The sequence below is a fragment of the Panthera tigris genome, chromosome B1, assembly GCF_018350195.1.
Source record: "Panthera tigris isolate Pti1 chromosome B1, P.tigris_Pti1_mat1.1, whole genome shotgun sequence".
In the NCBI taxonomy this organism is placed as follows: domain Eukaryota; kingdom Metazoa; phylum Chordata; class Mammalia; order Carnivora; family Felidae; genus Panthera; species Panthera tigris.
In genome coordinates, this window is record NC_056663.1 from 72,154,875 (window position 1) to 72,175,128 (window position 20,254).

The following is a 20,254-nucleotide window of genomic DNA, read 5'->3' on the forward strand; positions in this document are numbered from 1 at the left end:
AACTATTAGGTATGTACAAATTAGAATTGTTATGGATATCCAATAGGTTGAACTATTTATTATGAAATATTTCTGTATCTTTGATAATGCTTCCTGTCATTAGACTTTACATGTTCTCATCAGAAGTGAATATTCAGAGATTATAATTATAGGGAAAATTTAGGATGTCAGTAATTTTTACTCGACACTTAATATTTAAATACATTCTTTCCTAAAAAGCAATATCTCTACAATAAATTGTTGGGGGGGGGATAGGATCAGAATGGCATGAAAAAGATATCTCTAATCACTTGAAATTTTGTTTTTTTTATTTTTTTATAGTCTTGAGGGTTTATTTATTTATTTATTTTTTACATTTATTGTGCCATAAATTTATAGGGAATGGGTTCCAACAGCTCAGGCTCCTTTCCATTGGTTCTCCCAAAGTGTGCTTTTCGGGGTGGGGCAGGCTGGCACTTCAGTTGAACCCAAGTCCCTTTCTCTTTGGCTTCCTTCTTTTTCTGATCATTTTCCTTCACACATTTCAGGAAGCTCTCTTGGCTCTTTGAGTGCTCAATATGCTCAATAGCTACCTTCATTCTCTCGGCAAGAATCTTGCCCTTAACTTATTTGTTTACAAGAATGCCAACAAGAATGCCAACAAGAATGCCAACAAGAATGCTGGGTAACATTGTAGACTCTTCCAGTTTTGCTATGGTCACATTTGTGGGGCACTCCTTTCTGAAAAGTGCCCATTTCCTTGATGTCCACAATATCACTTTTCTTGAAGATTCACATGGGTGTGGCCAAAGGATTAACTCCATGTTTCTAAAAGGCCTAGAGAACATATAGCAGGTACCTCTCCCCTTTCCCTTTGCGTTGGTCATTTTGGTGAATTACTGGAAATAGTGGTTCTAGCCAAAAGGTAATCATTTGAAAAACTTAAATGTATCTTAAAACAGGGTTTACAGACCTTGAAGTGCTGTATAGTTTTAGTCTGCACTAAAAACTACACGAAACTTACATGTAAGTAGCGAGAAGTCACCTATTCAAACTGCTTGACTCTGAATCCTAGCAATGTAATTGAAACTGAAACACTTCCCAGGGCCCCAGAGATAGCAGCCATTAGACTCCAACTCCTGCAGGACCCTTCCTCCTCCCCTTGTCACCTTCTTCCTGCTACCCCCTGCCTTCCCTCAGAAAAAAATCCAAAGAAGGAAAACATTTTTTCTGCATAGCAGTTGGAGAGGCATTGCTTATCTTCTCATAGTAGGGTTTTGTTTTGTTTTGTCCTGGTTCCAGGGGAAAAATGAATGGATATCTCTCCTTGGGAGAATAGACACATTGAGGGTAGCGCACTAGCAGGCTATCTGAAAGAATCAGTGTCTATCTCTGCACATGAGGCTGAACATTTCCCTTCCCACAACCATCCCCCAACTGACTATCTCCATTCCACCTCAGTTCTCTGCAAAGCTTAGAGACTGATGGCTAAAGTTCTGTTTTGCTCCTGAATCTGCTTGATTCCTGGGGCATGATGGCAGAGTGAGTGGCGTGGGTTCACCCTTGTGGATAAAGTGGAATTTTGCAGTGCAAAGGAGCTTCAGACAAGAGCAGAGAGCAATGAAGAAGGAGTAATTGGTGGACAAAGTACATGAACTTAAGGCTGAGTGTAAAGACAGAAGTTTAGAGGGGCGCCGGGTGGCTCAGTCGGTTAAGATGCCAACTTCAGCTCAGGTCATGACCTTGCAGTCCATGAGTTTGAGCCCCGTGTTAGGCTATGTGCTGACAGCTCAGAGCCTGGAGCCTGCTTCATATTCTGTGTCTCCTGTGCTCTCTGCCCCTCCCCTGCTCGTGCTCTGTCTCTTCGGCTCTCAAAAATAAATCAACATAAGAATTTTTTTTTTTTAAAAAGACAAATAAAGAAAAGTGTTATGGGGGCATACTCTTCTTTGAAAGGACACAAATATTTAAGTGCTTTCCTTCTTGAGATTCAAGGGAAAGTGCAAAATAGGATTTTAATTTCTTTCTCCTTAAGTTGTAACTCTTTTAAATTTACTCTAAACTAGGGTGGCTTGGTCAGTTGAGCATCCAACTTCTGCTCAGGCCATGATCTCAGGGTTTGTGAATTCGAGCCCTGCGTCGGGCTCTGTGCTGACAGCTCAGAGCCTGCAGCCTGCTTTGGATTCTGCGTTTCCCTCTCTCTCTGCTCTTCTCCCACTTGTGCCCTGTTTCTCTCTCAAAACATAAACATTAAAAAAAATTAATTAAAAAAAATTTAAAAATAAATTCACTCTAAACTTTCCAGTAAGACATTTGCCTTTCTCTGTATAGACTGTGTTGGTTTTCAGACTGAAAGGAATAGTGTGGGAAGGAGGATGAGAACCTCACACATGGATGACTGTTTTCTGGGAATTGGGAGAGACACCCTGCTCCATCAGAATCACTGCAGTTTGGAAATATTAGATTACTACCCCAAATCACAGAGTTGGTGAGTAAAGAACTGGGACCCAAGCCCTTCCAAGTCCAGTTCATACTTAACCTGCCCATGTTTTTCACTTCAACGCGTTGTTATGGCTGAATTGTGTCCTCTCAAAATTCATATGTTGAAATTCTAACCCCCAGTACCTGAGAACGTAACTATGTTTGTAAATAGGTCCTTTAAAGAAGTAACTGAGGTAAAATAATGTCATATGGGGAGACCTAATCCGATATGACCGGCGTCCTTATAAGAAGTAATTAGGGCACCGACATGCACAGGGGAAGGACCATGTAAAGACACTGGGAGAAAATGACCATCTTTAAGCCAAGAAAAGAGACCTCAGAAGAAACTAACTCTCCCGACACTTCGATCTTGGACTTCTAGTCTCCAGATCTGTGAGGAAAACATTTCTGTTCATTTACCTAGTTTGTGGTATTTTATTGTGCGAGCCCTAGGAGATGAATACAATATTTGGGGTTGCCACTTTTCTGAGACAGAATGAAGAAAACAAAAATATTATGTTTGCAAACTATTTAAAGAATAATATTTACAAAGAAAATTAAATGAAAAAAAAATGAAACAAAAACACCAAAATTCAGTATTTGCAATATTCACCCTAAGGAGAATTTTTCTAGTTGATATAGAAATGTGTGGAAATCAGCATTGTAAGGGAAATGCTGAACTGGTCTTTGACTATGCCAACTAAAATTGATTTTTCTCCTTTTTCTGTTCTGATTAATTTATTTTCCCTCAGAAAGAAAGTGATTTAGCACAAAGATGCATTTTAAACACACAGCAACAGCATTATAAGTCTTGATTTAAGCTGGCTCTATAGAATACTCAGCCAGCGCTCCAAGTCCTACTTTTACTGAAGCAAGAGGTGTATCAATAGCAAGGTCACACAGTATAAAATGGGATCTCAGAATATGTGTCCAATTTATTGGTTTTGTGGCTTTCACACAAACTTGGGGTGAAAATCAGTTTTTTAAAAACTGTTAGATTATCAACACAAAAGGTTTTACTAAGATATATTGCCGTGAAACACCTTTAGATGGACAGACAATGGGCTTTATTCTAGAAATATAACCCAGTCCACTATAATCCTGGTTTTAAAAATATGAGTGTTCCAAAAGGACTGATGTGTTAGGAAACAAGCAGAACATAACACTAAATTCGTGTTTACTTATGTGCAATCTGAGTCCAGAAAAAACACTGGACGAACACAGAAAACGAGCTAGCTGAAGAAAAATGAGTAGAAATACCCAAACACAGGCACAGACACACATCTCTAAACATCTACCAGCTAGCACCATTCACTGCATGTTATAAACCACATCCATCCCCATCTGGCATTAGAATGTTCTGGCAATTTCAGATAACCCTCTTCTACCACTTCACAGTAACTCACAAGCTATACGCCTTCCAATGCCCCCGTAAGACAAGCATACTTTGGGTCTTTTTCAGGGTAAAGTGATGAACTTACTATAATATCTATGGATTCCTTAACCATTTAGTATATATAAAACCGTGCTGCCATTTTTCTTATGCTCCTTTTTATGTTTATATGTAACTGACAGTTTTTGAGTGTTATGCCCCTAGCCTCATTTTCCCCATAAGCTCTGTAGTTTTTGTAGCATGATTTTGCATAGCGCAGTGATTTTTAGGAACATATATGTCATATTATAGCAGAAATAACCGGACCTTGAATAGACACTGATCCTGCTCTCTGTAAGTCTTTCTCCATTGTTTTGTGTGTTGGCTGGCCCAACCCTCTGGGAGTTTATTCTTTGTCCGTTATCCTCCTCAGCCAAATCTAAAGTAGATACTTGTGGTCTATGCCCTCCTCGAAGACCAACCAGGTTTATTAGCCTGTTTCCTGCCCAAGGGGATGATGTTGCATTAAAAAAAACAAAAAACAATCCAGTGTACCAGAGTAAGGGAATATGATAGTTTCAGCTATATTATAGATACACTCCTGAGGACAGGGAGGTATGTTCAATTAGAGAAAGGTGAGAAAAAGGTAGCAGGCAGACATAAATATTAATTACTATAGTCACTAAAGCATGAGTGTGTGTCCGACCCAGCATCAGAGCCAACTCTCACTATTTTTTCCTGAGCCTCTTTAAATCCTTGTGACTCTCCTAGAATGTATAAGGATAAGCGATCTCATACATGTAGTGCCCATTCCCCTAACTTTATGCCATCTCATCTCAGTTGGTTCTGTGTTAGGCTTGTCTACTCATACAATTGGACTCTTCAAACTTTGTTAAAGAGGCCAATGGAATTCAAGAAACCCCCTTTTCTTCTAAACCATCCTGCTCCTGTAACTGGAGGTCAGGGTATTTTTCTTCACAAATTCCATCTTCAATAACTTGACTTTATTTGCCTCTATACTTTCCTATTCTCATAATTTAATATCTCAGCCAATAATTATGCTTCTCTTATTTTTTTAAAACTTTTTAAATGTTTATTCATTTTTGAGAGACAGAGAGGCAGAGCACAAGCAGGATTGGGGCAGAGAGAGAGGGAGACACAGAATCTGAAGCAGGTTCCAGACTCTGAGCTGGCAGCACAGAGCCCGACTCAGGGCTTGAATTATCAAACTGTGAGATCATGACCTGAGCCAAAATCAGATGTTTAACCGACTGAGCCACCCAGGCGCCCCTATGTTTCTCTTATTAAACCACCAACACCTCAAATTGCAAATTTCTCATCAAGGGAAGATGTTTTGTATTATAGAAAATGAGAATGCCACATTGCCTCATAGAACCTCCTTTAATAGAGGGAAGATCATGAAGTCCTACAACTTATGATCAGATGATCATCTTCATGGAGAGCTCCTCAGAGACCAGATAAGTAATGTCTTTGGGTCAGAGTATCATATTGGGAAGTTCTGACATGGCGAGGAAACTGACAGGTTCAGAGAAAATAAGTGACTTTCTTAAGATGACCCAAATAGTATGAAAGTCTTCAAATCTTGTTTGGGTGCTCTTTCTAATATATTGTAGCATGCTGTCTCATTGAATGGAAACTTTAGACCTTGTTTCATATAGGAAGACTCAGAAGAAGCAACCTTACAGCTTTTGGATCCCTAAAAGAGCATCACGACATAGATGTTAGGCTTGAATTGTGCCTTACCAAAAAGATGTGTTGAGGGGCGACTGGATGACTCAGTTGGTTGAGCATCTGACTCTTGATTTTGGCTCAGGTCATGGTCTCATGGTTTGTGAATTCAAACCCTGCATTGGGCTCTGTGCTGGCAGTACAGAGCCTGCTTAGGATTCTCTGTCTCCCCTCTTTCTCTTCCCCTTGCCCATTCTTTCTCTCTCTCTTTTTTTCTCTCTGCCTCAAAAATAAGTAAATAAACATTTAAAAAAAGGTATGTTGCAGTCTTCACTCCAGGCACTTATGAATATGACTTTTTTTGGAAATAGAGTCTTTGTAGATGCAATTAAGATGAAATCATTAATGGGGGGCCCTAATCTCATATGACTGGTATTTTTATTAAGAAGGTGTTTATACAGGGAAAAGACAGTCATGTGATAACGCAGGCAGTGATTGGAATGATGTATCTACACCAGAAGTTAGGAAAACACCATGAAGGATTCTCCTGTAGGTTTTAGAGACAGCATGAACCCATCAACACCGTGATTTCAAACTTCTAGCTTCCAGAAATGTGAGACAATAAATTTCTGTTGCTTTAAGCCTCCCTTCCAAGCATCCCCATGGTACTTTGTTATGGCAGCCCTAGGAACCTAATACAACAGCCATTTTCATATTAAAGCAGGCATTGAAACCTGGCACAAGAGGGTTGTAGCAGACATTGTTAGTTACCTAGCCACAGTCCATATGGTTCCCATCACTTTTCTTCCTTGCTGAGAGAACACTGAATCAGATCAGACACTGAATATCCGTTGTGTACCTGGCCACTCCCAGTGATTCCATTTCCTTTACAAGTAATTTTTTTTTCTTGCCACGAGCACATTTGCAGTACTATCCAATGACTTGTCTGCTGTTGCATTAATCTGCTGTGGGGCTTCTGGGAAGGTTTACTCTGTCTTAGTAAGCAACATAAGACAGATATTACTCTTCTTTGCCTTTGGACATTATAATGTGAGAACAATATCTAATATCTGTGCAGCTTCATCCAGTTTATATGGTTGTTCATGTTGTTCAGCTATGAAGGGAAAACCAAAAAGAATCACAGAGAGAATTCAACCTGGTTTCTGGACACCCTTAACCACTGAATCCACCACACCTGTAACTGCCTTATTCTGGGCTTCCTGCTGTGCCACATAGTATCTCTGTTGTTTATTTTTTTATTTAAAAAAATTTTTTTTAATGTTTATTTATTTTTGAGACAGAGAGAGACAGAGCATGAATGGGGGAGGATCAGAGAGAGATACACAGAATCTGAAGTAGGCTCCACACAGAGCTCGATGCAGGGCTCAAACTCACAGACCATGGGATCATGACCTGAGCCGAAGTCAGAAGCTCAACCGACTGAGCCACCCAGGCGCCCCAGTATCTCTGTTGTTTAGTTGGATCTTCTGTTACTTGTTCCTGAAAGCATGCTAGTGGATACATATGTAAAGGCAACAGAAAGTGCTAGATTTTCCATGTTCTCATTCTACTGTTCACAGGCAGGCAGTGCCTAGGGGCCATCTTTCACTGGTGCTCTGCAATTCCAGAGAGTGGCTGTGTTTTCTGCTAGAGGATGCCAGTTGGCTTATAGAAATCAAAATTTCCCCATTTCAGATTATTTCTTTTATGCAAAGTGCACTGGCAAGATTTTTATATTATTTGGTAGAAGGAGCAGCACAGGAAATAATATATTTGGCTTATAACAAATGAGAACATGAAAATACTTCAGGTTTTTCAACAGTTTCTATTCTAGAAACTCCCTTTGTAACCTATAATGGTTTCTGACAATCATTCTCTCTCTATTCTTCAAATCCTTTTCTGATTGCCCACATGATTCTAAACCTAAATACTATAAAAATATCAGTTTGGGGAAAGATCAAAACTTCATTTGACCCCACCATTCGATATATGATTCTCTCTGCAATATCATTACTGAAACCATTTGGTCTTTTTATTTCCCTACCAGTGACAGGAAACTCACTTCAATTTGGGGAAGCCTCCCTATCTTCAGAGAGTTTTGATATATAAAAAGTTCTCTTTTCAAAGTGAAAATACCTCTTCTTGGATATTTTCTAAGTGGTCTTAATTCTACCCACTGGCACCAGAGAAAAGTTTAATTCCTCTTGCATGTGATAGCCCTTATTGTTTGAAGACAGCCACCTAATGAGTAGTATGTTTTCCCCATTGGACCAATTCTTATCTACAGATAAAAACAAGTCTCCATTCTTCCAATTGCTTTATGTAAAACCTGCAAATTACTAAGACAACAGGTGTTAATGGAACTGCCCTGAGCTAATCAGAAATATAGTATATGGTCATATTATTCATAGAATACAGGACCCAGTTAAAAATTTTCCGTTTATTATATTTCTCTGAACTCAAACCAATTTAAAGTAAATTACATTACAAAGAATGACCACCACACACACACACACACACACACACACACACACACTTCACTACTATCCTTCCAATGCAGTTGATTAGGGCCATCCTTTTCTTTAGTCACTATAATTTTATTAATGCATTATAATGTTCATTGGAGCTCTTAACTATACTCTCTGCAGCTAAGCTCTCAGGCTCTACTCGAATATTTATATTATGCTCACATTATCCCCATAACATATCATCTTGATGGTTTTGACCCATAGTTCCAACTATTTATTACTTTTTGGATCGTGTGCCAAACACCCACACATTTACAATCTCACATGGTTTTGTTATTTTCCTAACTTTCATATACATCATATACCTAACTTTCATATACATACACTGTATACATATACAGTGGAGCCAATGTGAGCCTCTTTATTGGTTTTATCACCCAACTTAAGTTGACCCTCTCCTCCAAGTGGAAAAATTGAATCTTTGTAATTGACATTGACATTATCTAGTTGACATTACCCAGTTGACATTATCTAGAATTGCCTTTAAATTCCAGGAAGGTTCGAATGATGCCAGTGAGATATGAGGCAGATGGTGGGGGATTGGCAGGAAAGAATGTATCTCAGGTTGTCATCTGACCATGTTGGAATCTGTTGAGCCCTTCTCATGCTCATGACAACTTAGGTCTTGTTACATGCAGGTCCTGCCGTATTATACTTTGTTCCCTTCTAAAAGTTCCCTTCAGATCCACTTCTTTTTCTGTGACACACTGGACCCTGCACACAGTTCAAACTGTCGCTCTGTTGCAAATACGGAGCTCGTGGAGTCTGGGGTAAGATTCCATGGAATTTCTATCTGTCTAGACACAAGAGGCAGTTATAGCTACTCTATTGATATCCACTGTATCCAGGAGACGGCACACAGTTCCCCACTGCCATATCTCCCTCCACTCATCCTGGTGGGGCATGAAGTCAGGGCCCAGGCACCATTTATGAGGAAGCTACCATCATCAAAACTCACATCGCTATTTCTCACCCAATTCTCCTTCTCCAACCAGAACCTTTATCTTAGATGCCAGAATTCATGTTTTCTGTGTACTTACACAAATGCATTATCTTATTAGAATACTGTAAGACCTAAACTTTAAACTCAGGAGCCAATAAAGAATACTTTTTCCCTGTTCTACATTCCTTCCCTATAGCAACGAATACAGGATTACTCACTCAGCTGACTGGGTAGGAGAAAAACTGGAGGTATCAGATGAAAATACTCAGGCTAATATTTCCAAATATTATAATAATGCCTATCATTTATGACTAATAAATAATGCTACAGAGAACAGAATTGAGAATAGAGATCTCTGGTGTATAACCGGAAACCATCCTTGAAGTCAAAACGATTCCTGAATTTTTACCTATATAAACATTTTTGATATTCAAGAAGTTATTTTTCAAAGATAAAATCTCTCTCTTTGTATATTTGATCAAATAGCTCTAAGTCTACCCATGGAGGGAAGACTGGGTGGCTCAGTTGGTTAAGTATTGGACTTCTGCTCAGGTCGTGATCTCACAGCTTGTGGGTGAGCCCCATGTCAGGCTCTGTGCTGACCGCTCAGCCTGGAGCCTGCTTTGGATTCTGTGTCTCCCTCTCTCTCTGACCCTCCCCTGCTCATTTTCTGTCTCTGTCTCTCAAAAATAAGCAAACATTAAAAAAATTTTAATTCTACCCAGGGAGCTACCAAAATATATTCTTTCATGTAATAGCTTTTATTATGTGTACATCATTTTACCCTAATATAAGTTCACCAACTTTTAATACTCCTCTTATATTTTCTATGATCTCCAATAATAATAATATAAAGTATTCATAGTAATTTTAAATATTTAAATTTATAATTTACAAAAAATATTTCCATAATAATATATGTTCCACTAATTTCTCCTTCTATATTCCTCAGCTGGAAGGCAGTCTTAGTTTGGAGTATCTAGATGCTCTTGGATAGCCTATTCCCCAACCCTTGGCTGAACTTAGTTCTTAACCAAGGTTATACTTTATAAACGTCTAACCTTCAGGGCACCTACATCAGAATAATCTAGACTGATCAGTAAAAATGTAGATTTCTGGGTACCATCTAAAACCTAGTAAATCAATATATGGAACGGGCAATGGATTCCGGATATTTGCATTTGTAGGCTGCATCTTAAGTGATTTTCATATGTACTGTATTTCCATGGAAATGTTCATTCTATCTTTTTTTTCTACTGAAAATAATTCCCTTCTGCAGAAAAGGCAAAAGTAATATTCCATTTAAGAAATATTTCAATGTGAAAAGCAGAGGAAACCATAAACATGGTTGTTCAGTCTCTACATTTCAACAATTAGGTTGATTTGTCCAAGTGAAAAGAAAGGAACAGAAAAAAGAAAAAAACAAGGATTAGAACACATGTGTGTTAACTATAATTCTAGTATTCTGTTTAATCTTTGTTGTCAATACCCACTCGTCCCAAATAGTGTGATTTTTCTTTCCTTTCACTGGAGATCAGAAATCTTTGTGTAGCTTTCCAACTTCTTATAAGAATCACCTTACTAGTGTTTGAGCATCCCTCTAACAATTCACTAATGTTTATTCTTGGTTATACTACTATAGTTTCTTCTTATAAAATGTTTCTTTGGAGGCAGCCTTCATTCATCCAAAACACATATATTGAGAATCTTTCCTGGACCAAACACAGTTCTGGGTGAAGGGGATATAGCTGTAAATAAAACATACAAAAATTCCTACATTATGAATGAATATAATGGCTTTATATGTCTGGTCTCCTTTAATTAGTCATGCAAACTACTACTATTTAACTACATTTATACTAAGTATTTTAGCATTTTTTACTTTTGATATACTTAGTTTTCTCCAAGCTTTATGAAATTTGCCTGCCCAAAATTTGGGGAGTTTATTTATGTTTTCTACCTAGTGTCCTTCTATCCCTTTCAGTAGTTCCATATCTAAAAAATTCCAAAGAAATGGCCATTTATTTGTTGAAATTTCAAGAGTGAAGAATAACCATAATTGGATGTTATTCCATTTTCTGAGAACAGAATGCTAAGAATTTAGTCATCATTCTAAGAATTTAGAATCAAAGACTAATAAGTTGAAAAGAAAAGGTGGAAAAATATTTACCATGGAAACAGCCATAAGAGAAATGGAGTGACTACATTAATATAAAGCAAAACTTTAAAACAAGAAATATGAAAAGATGAAAGAGACCTATTTCATAATAAAAATGGCAATAGGGCAGTATGTCAGGAAGGTATAGCCATTATAAATACATATATATATATATATATATGAAAACAGAGTCCTAAAATGCATGAAGCAAAAAAATGACAAATTAAAAAGAGGAATATATAATTCAAGTTTACACCTGGAAATTTAATACTCTCTTTTCAGGAAATGGCATAACAACTAGACAGAAAGTCAGTAAGGATACACAATCCTTGAACAGCATTATCAACCAGCTTGATCAAACTGACATATATGGGACATATATGGAACATTCTACCCCACAGAAAACAGAATACATTTGTTTTGTGCACATAGAACATTCTCCATTATAGACAATATGTGAGGGCATAAAACAAGCTTAAATACATTTGAAAAGACTGAAATCATGCAATGTAAGTTCTCTGACTACAACTGAATCAAATTAGAAATTGGCAACAGAAAGAAAATTGGAAATACATCAAGTATTAGTAATTAAACAGTGCTCTTCTAGATACTTTATAGGCTAAATAAGAAGTCAAAAAGAAAGGGAAAACATAATCAACTGACTGAAAATAAAATATGACATAAAAATTTATTGGATGGAACTAGAGCAGTGATTAGAAAGAAAATTATGGCTTTGAATGTTTATATAGGAAGGGAAGAAAGATCTAAAACCCATAATCCTGATTCATTCTAAGAACCTAGGAAAAAAAGAGTAAATCTAACCCAAAGTGGCAGAAAGGAAATAGATATCAGACCAGAAATCAATGAAACAGAAAATTTAAAAACTAGGAAAAAAATAAAAACAAAGCTAGGTTTTAAAAATCTAGGGCATATGGTTGGCTCAGTAGGTTAAGTGTCTGACTCTTGATTTCGGCTCAGGTCATGATCTCATGGTTGTGAGATTGAGCCCTGCATTGGGCTCTGTGCTGAGCATGGAACACCTCAAGATTCTCTCTCTCCCTCTTTCTCTGCCCCTCCCCCACTCCCATGTGCGCACACTCTCTCTTTCTCAAAATAAATAAACATCAAAAAAATTTACATCTAAAAAATTGATAAACTTTTACGTAAATTGACCAAAAGAGAAATTAAAGGAGCTACAAATTACCAAAAGCAGAAATGAAATAGGAAGCACCACTACAGATTCTAAAGCAACTAAAGGATTATAATAGAGTATTACAAACAAATTTATGACAACATATTAGACCATTTAGGTAAAATGGATAAATAACTACAAAGACACAAAAAAGATCTTTCAAGTAGAAATAGAAGTTTTGAATAAACATATATGAAATGAGCAAACTGAATTAAGTAATTTAAAATATTTTCACAAAGAAAAACCCAGGTCCAGACGGATTCACTGGTGAATTTTATCAAACATTTAAGGAAAAAAAATGTTAACCATACACATTTTTTTTTTCAGAATATAAAAAAAGAACTATTTTTCAAGTAATATTATTAGGCCATCCACCCTGACACCAAATCCAAAGAAAGATATCACAAGTAAAAAAAATTACAAATGTGCATCATTAATTTAATGCAAAACACCTTAACAAAATATTAGCAAACAGTGTTTGCTGCAACATATATAAAGAAGTCCAAGAGGGATTTATTCCAGAAAAGCAAAATTAGCTTAAAATCCAAAATCAGTTAATATACCATATTATAGAATGAAAAATAAAACAAAACTATTGTTTTTATATATAAATCCAAAAAAAGTATTTGAAAATATCCAACATAATTTCAAGATAAAAATTCTGAGCAAACTATGAATAGAAAAAAAATTTCCACAACTTGATAACGGATCTATGAAAAATTTGCACCTAAGATCATACATAATAGTGAAAGAATTAATGCTTTTCCCCTAAAGTCAGAAATAAATCAATATGTCCAGTTTCACCACTTATAGTTAAATGGGTATTTTACATGGTATAACAGGCCAATAAAATGAAATAAAAAATCATTAGAATTTAAAAAGGAAAAGTAAAATTGTGTTCATTCACTGACAGTGCGATCTTATATGTAAACACAGAAATAATAATAGAATTAATAAGCAAGATTAGCAAGGTCACAGAATATAAAACCAATGAACAAAAATCCCTTGTATTTCTTTATTTAAGCAATTAATAGTATGAAAACAATATTAAGAAAATGATGACTTTTGCAATAGCATCAAAAAGAATAATATAGGAGTACATTTAATAAAATAAATTCAGGGCCTGTACTCTGAAAATTACAAAAAAAAATGAGAAAATTAAAGAAGATATAAATATAAGAGAGACACCCATGTTCATGGATTAGAAAATTCAAAATATTAATATAGCAATTCACCCTAAATTTCGTCTGTATTTCAATACAATCCCTGTTGAAATCCCAGAATAATATTTTTTTGGAAAAATTTACAATCTGTCCTAACACATACATGGTAATGAAAATAACTCAGAATAACTCAAACAATCTTGAAAAAGAAAAACAAAATTGGAGGGCTAAAACTTTGGTACTGGAATAAACATAGACATATAGATCAAAGGAACAGTATTGAGAGTCCAAGAATTAACCCTTATAATATTTATGATCCACTGATTTTCAACAATTTGCCGCTATAAACCAATAAGGAAAGGATAGTCTTTGCAACAAAGGGTGCAATCAAGAAACAAATATCAACTTAGACTCTGTGTTGGATAAACCTTAGGATGACCGCCAATATTTCCACTGTATTGTGTCCATGCTTTTGTGTAATCCTCTCCCCTCGAGCTGCTGGAACCTATGATTTGTGACTAATAAGAAGTGTCAAAAGTGATGGGATGTCACTCCTTAATTCGGTAATGTTATATGTAGCAGAAGTTATGGGAAATGATGCCCGTAATTACATTGTATTGTGTAAGACTCTCCTAGCAGGCTTGAGTGAGAATCTCCTTGCTAACTTGATGAAGTATTCAGCCATAATGAGGAGGCTTACATGGCAAGGAACTGTGAGTGGTCTCTAGGACCTGGGGTCAGCTTCCAGCAGACATCCAGAAGAAAGCCAGTGCCTTTGGTCACATAGCCATAGGAAATGAATTCTGCCAACAACTTGAATGAGGTTGGAAATGCATCTTTCCCCAATTAAGCCTCCAGATAAGAATGTGGCCCAGTTGGCATCTTGATCGTGGCCTTGTGAGATTCTGGGCAGAGAATGCAGCTACCTTGTGCCCAAACTGGCCCCAACGAAACTATGAGACAGTAAGTGTGTGTTGTTTTAAGCTCCTAAATTTGTGTTAACCTGTTAGGCAGCAATAGAAAATTAGTAGAGACCCATACTTCATATAATATACAAAAACTAATTCAAAATGGATCAAAGTCCTAAATGCAGGTTTTAAAAGTATAAAACTAGAACATCTTTGTGTCCTTTGGTAGGCAAAGATTACTTACATTTGATATCAAAAGCATGATCCATAAAAGAAAAAGACATAAATTGGGTTCTATCAAAATTTAAACATTTTCTTCCTTAAAATAATTATCAAGAAAGTGAAAATATAAGCTAGAATCATAGGATATATTTACATAATTTTTCTGATGATGACATATTCAGAAATATAAAGTACTCTTATGACTAAGAAGAAAAATAACCATTTTTAAATGGGCAAAATATTTAAATAGGCATTTTACCAAAAAATATGAAGCACATGAAAAGAAATTCGGCATCATTGGGGCGCCTGGGTGGCTCGGTCGGTTAAGTGTCCGACTTCAGCTCAGGTCATGATCTCACAGACCGTGAGTTCGAGCCCTGCATCGGGCTCTGGGCTGATGGCTCAGAGCCTGGAGCCTGCTTCCGATTCTGTGTCTCCCTCTCTGTCTGCCCCTCCCCCGTTCATGCTCTGTCTCTCTCTGTCTCAAAAATAAACGTAAAAAAAAAAAAATTTTTTTAAAAAGAAATTCGGCATCATTATCCATAGTAAAAGTCAAGATACAATGATACACCACATTATACATTCATATATACATAACATAATGGGCATAAAAATGACAAGATGAAATTGTCATAAGGATATGGAAAATCTGGAATCCTTATAAATTAGTGGTATGCCTGCTGTAAAATACTACAGCTACTTTAGAAAACAGTATGGCACTTGTTAGTGTTGTTGTTTTAACATTTGTTTATTTTTGAGAGAGAGAAACACACACAGAGCATGGGGCAGAAAGAGAGGCTCCAGGCTCTGAGCTGTCGGCACAGAGCCCAACACGGGGCTCAAACCCATGAACCATGAGATCATGACCTGAGCTGAAGTCTGACGCTTAACCAACTGAGCCACCCAGGTGCTCCATTGTTTTTTTTAATGTAAACATGCATGGCCATATGAGGTATGCAGATTTCAAAATGAGTCCCCCAAGATTTTCTTCCCCAAATCCCCAGGACCATGAATATAAGGAAATATCACACTTGTTTATGTTATGTCTTAGTCAGTTTGGGCTGCTATAAGAAAAAAACACCATAGACCGAAATATCTTGAATAACAGAAATTTATTTGTATTGGTTCTAGAGGCTGGAGAATCCAAATTTAAGCAAGGTACCAGCAGAGTCAGTGCCTGCTGAGATCACTCTTCCTGGTTTGCAGATGAACATTATATCCTCACATGGCAGAGAGAGCACAGAAAGTAAGCTCTCTTGTGTCTCTCATAAGAGCACTAATCCCATCCAGTGGTGCTACCCCCCTGAACCAATTAACTCTTAAAGAATTAACTCTCAACCTCACTTTGGGCTTTAGGGTTTCAACAGATGAATTTTGGGGGTACCCATTAAGTGTACAGCAGGCTATATGTCAAAAGAGATTTTGCAGATATAGTTAAGGTTACTAACCAATTGACTTTGAAGTTTAAAGGGAGGTTGTACAGGTCCACTGAATCTAATCACATTAGCGCTTTAAAAACAGAGCATTTTTTCCAACTGATGGAATAAGGGAATTTCACAGAGATCTGAAACAAAAGAAGAGTTTGATATGCCATTTCTGGGTGGAAGATGGAAGGGGCCACCTGATAAAGAATGTTGATTATCTCTAGAACTTGACAGCAGTTTCTGGCTCACAGCCAACAAGGAACAGAGACCTCGGTGCTACAACAGAAAGGAACTAAATTTTGCCAACAATCTGAATGAGTTTGGATGGAATTCTCCAATCTTCAAGTAGGAGCCCACGACCTTCAACGTGACTCTAATCTTATGAGACCCTAAGCAGAGAACCCAAGTAAGCCAGTCTAGACTTTTGACCTACCGAACTGTGAGGAAATAAATGACTGCTGTTTCTGGTGATTTTTTGTGCAGCAATATAAAAAAAAGTATGCCACGCAACCGGGTAATTCTACTCCTGGTGATCTAGGAGTAGATAAAAACCTATTTCCACACAGACTTGTATGTGAATGTTCACGGCAGCATTATTTTTAATTGCCAAAATTTGGAAATAATCCAAATGCCCATCAACTGGTGAATAGATAAAATGGTGTATACATACAAAAGAATACTACTCAGCAATAAAAAGAAACAACTACTGATATACAAAATAATATGGATGAAACTCCATACTATGGTACAAAGCCTCCAAGCATTATGCTAAGTGAAAGAAGACAAACACAAAATACTACAAATTGCATGAATCCATTTACATGCAGTTTTGAGAAAGACCAAATTATAAAGACGGGAAGCTGATCAGTGGTTTTCTGAATTTGAGGAAAGAGAAAGGATCGATCATATACAGGTATGAAGGAAATTTGGAGGATTATAAAAGTGTTCTAAAATTGAATTATTGAGATTGTTGCAACACAATTTACTGAAAATCATTGAACTATGCACTTACAAATGGGTTGTTGTATACTATATAAATATAACTTGAATAAAGTTGTAAAACAATGAAAAATAATGTAAAGCTATATAAGAAAAAGAAATGTTCCCACACATTCTCCAGAATAATACTGCTGAATACTGCTCAGAATATGGAACAAATGGAACTTGTATACATAGCTGGTGGGGATATAAATTAGTATATTCACCCACCATTCATGACTCACAGCCCATCTAATCCTGATGACTTCCCAAAGGCCCCACCTCCCGATACCATCACGTTGAGGGGTAGGGTTTCAACATACTAATTTGGTGGGGACACAAACATTCAGTCTATGGTGTGTACCAAAGCTGAATACAAATATACACTATGACTCAGTAATAATATTCCTACATATACACCCAACAGTAATAAGTATTTGCATCAAAAATATAGAAAAATATTCATAACAGTTCTGTTTATAACTAAAAACTGGAAAAACCCATCTATAGTAAATCGGAGAAATATAAATAAATATTCTGGAGAATATTATATATCTATATACACATATATACACATATATATACGTATATATACGTATATACACACATATATATACATATATATACACATATACGTGTATATATGTACATATACATGCGTGTGTGTGTGTGTGTGTATATATATATATGGAATATATATATATGGAATATATATGGAATACTACCATATATATGGTATATATGGAATACTACCCAGCAATGAAAAAAATAGGTATCATTCAACAACTTAAATGAATCTAACAGACGTAATGTTGAACAAAAGAAACTATGTACAAGACAGTATATACTGCGTGATTCACTTAACATGAAGTTTTCAAACAGACAAATCTAATCTGTGGGTATAGTAGTCAGAATAATGGGTACCTTTCCAAGAGGAGATAGTCTGAGAAGAGGCAGGAGGGAGGCTTCTGCCTTCAGCAATGCTTGATGTTTTCTGTATTTTACCTGAGAGATGATTACACAGGTGTATACATTTCATACACCAGTGTAATCATTGAAAGTTCATTCACCATCATATTAAAAATTTGGCACTTTATTGTATGCAAGTTGTATGTCAATAATTGACAAAAATTGTATCTCTTTTAGATCCTAGTAAAGAACAGGTCAAAATACATTTTTTCCAGGGTGAATAAATGAAATGAGTTATAAGGCTGAACTCCAGTGTGATAGAATGAAGTAAGCATGGACCCTTGGAATGACACATGTTAAGTCTACACTTTTGCTCTAATACATGTGGTGTGACCTTGTATAAATCACCTTTCTGGGCTCAAGTTCCTCATCTCCAATTTATATCTGCCCAATAGGGCTGATAGGACGGTGAAATGAGACAGCAATCATAAGGCTTAGCAAAGAGCCTGACACAGCAGATTTCTCAATCAGTGGTCTCTAGTAGTATCATTAATCCTGTTGCTTCCAAAGAACAGATTGTGCTCAAATAAATTAGAATGCATTTATTTAAGTTTTTATATTTTAAGGTGCCTTTTCTGAAAAAGTTACATACACACACAGTTTTAGAATGACAAAAAGATTATAGGGTATACAGTGAAAAATAAGCCATTCTCTTTTCCTTTGCCGTTGCCTGAAAATTCTCCTTAGGGGCACCCACAGTATAAACTTTCAGAAATATTAAATGAATATAACAGAATATATGTAAATCCTTCTATTTAGCACAAATTATACCCACTGCTCTACACCTTTTTTTTTCACTTACTTTTATATCTCGAAGATCACTGCATATCAGTGCTTTGGGGTTTTGACAGGATCTAATAAAGAGCATGACTCTTCCTCACGAGACTTCTGAACCAATTGAGATGTGACAAGAGTCACCAGATGGAGAACACAAGAACCAGGTTTAACGCTGATGAAAAACACAAGGACTTAGCTTAATGTGAGACCCAAAAGGGCTTGCTAATAACTTCTTCCCCAATAGAGGCCTTGGAACAGCTGACCTGAGAGAATTTCGCCTTGGAAGAGCATACACAGCCCACAAAGTGCCCTCCCTCTGAGTGGAGGTAAAAGGACTAAACCAGTTGCTTTTAGGGGGTTTGGGTGAGTCCATTTTATTTCCTTCTGTTGACAACGCTATCGTGAATATCCTTGATCATCAATACATTCTTAGATACGGAAACAAAGAGTATTTGCTTGTTAAATTTTGGTAGGTATTACCAAATTACTCAGTTTGAGCAAAGCATTAAAATGTCACGTAATGTGATTTCGTCTTCATTAAGTCACCAAAATGTGGTGCTAGTGTCCTGCGGGTCACAAGGCGGGATTGGAAACTATGCGTCTCTACTCTCAATTCAGTACTTCATATCCCTAATGGAAACATGCTTCCAGAACAGGAAAGTGGCAGTACTCCTTGGCACTCCCAGCCAGAGGGACATCATAAGGCTTCTGAGACATCACTTCCCAGACCTATAGACTTTCAGGCACCTCATCTACCCAGCACCCAACAATCTTTTGCATAAAAGCAGCATTTTGCTTATAGACCCAAACAGCAGGATTCTAAATCTGGCAAATGTAACCAAAAGGGGAATGAAGGTCCTAAGAACAGCAGTGGCTCACGAGTAAAAACACACTAATTATTCCTCTGCAGCAACAATTGTAGAAATTCTGTTTTGTGAAAGTTTGCTGAGTCTTTGGTTTCTTTTCAAGGTACAACACATTTTTTAAATAAAAATTTGAAAAGAAAACTGTTGCAAACGTGTGAGGCATGAGGCAAGCTAGATTTGACTTTGGAAATAATGGTTCTCATAACATTGCAACAAAGGTGGTATTTGGGGATAAGATAAATATGGAAAATATGGTAGATTATTTTGTATAAATGATATGCACTGTAAAGTTCATACCTTTCTAGGACTAGCCTATTTATTGAAAAATTAATTATGAGACATAATAATCAATCATTCTAACTTTTCTTTAATACTAGAAATGCTATGCACAAGTGAGCTAGAAACAAAACAGTATTTGGAAAGCAGAGGCAGTCATAATATGAAAAAAAAATTTCATAATATGAAAAAAAATGTTTAAGCGGGACTTCAATAAGAAAAAGGTTCATTCTGGAATTGCCACTTACACTGGGGTAATCTGGAATTAAAGTTGGTCTAATTACTATTACTATTGATTCCTAGGGTTAAGCAACCCTACAACACTCTAT

General features: G+C 36.6%; 1 protein-coding gene across 3 annotated transcripts in view; it reads left to right on the top strand.

The window, feature by feature from the left end:
• LOC102966936 overlaps nucleotides 1-20,254 on the top strand; it is a 79,477-nt gene that overhangs the window by 32,458 nt on the left and 26,765 nt on the right. The window contains exon 5 of one of the 3 annotated variants that reach the window (XM_042983724.1): nucleotides 15,767-15,815. The exons of the other annotated variants lie outside the window; for them this stretch is intronic. The gene's annotated coding sequence lies outside the window, so the exon portion shown is untranslated. Of the gene's footprint in view, nucleotides 1-15,766; nucleotides 15,816-20,254 lie in introns of those variants that run through there. 3 annotated transcript variants of the gene reach the window in all.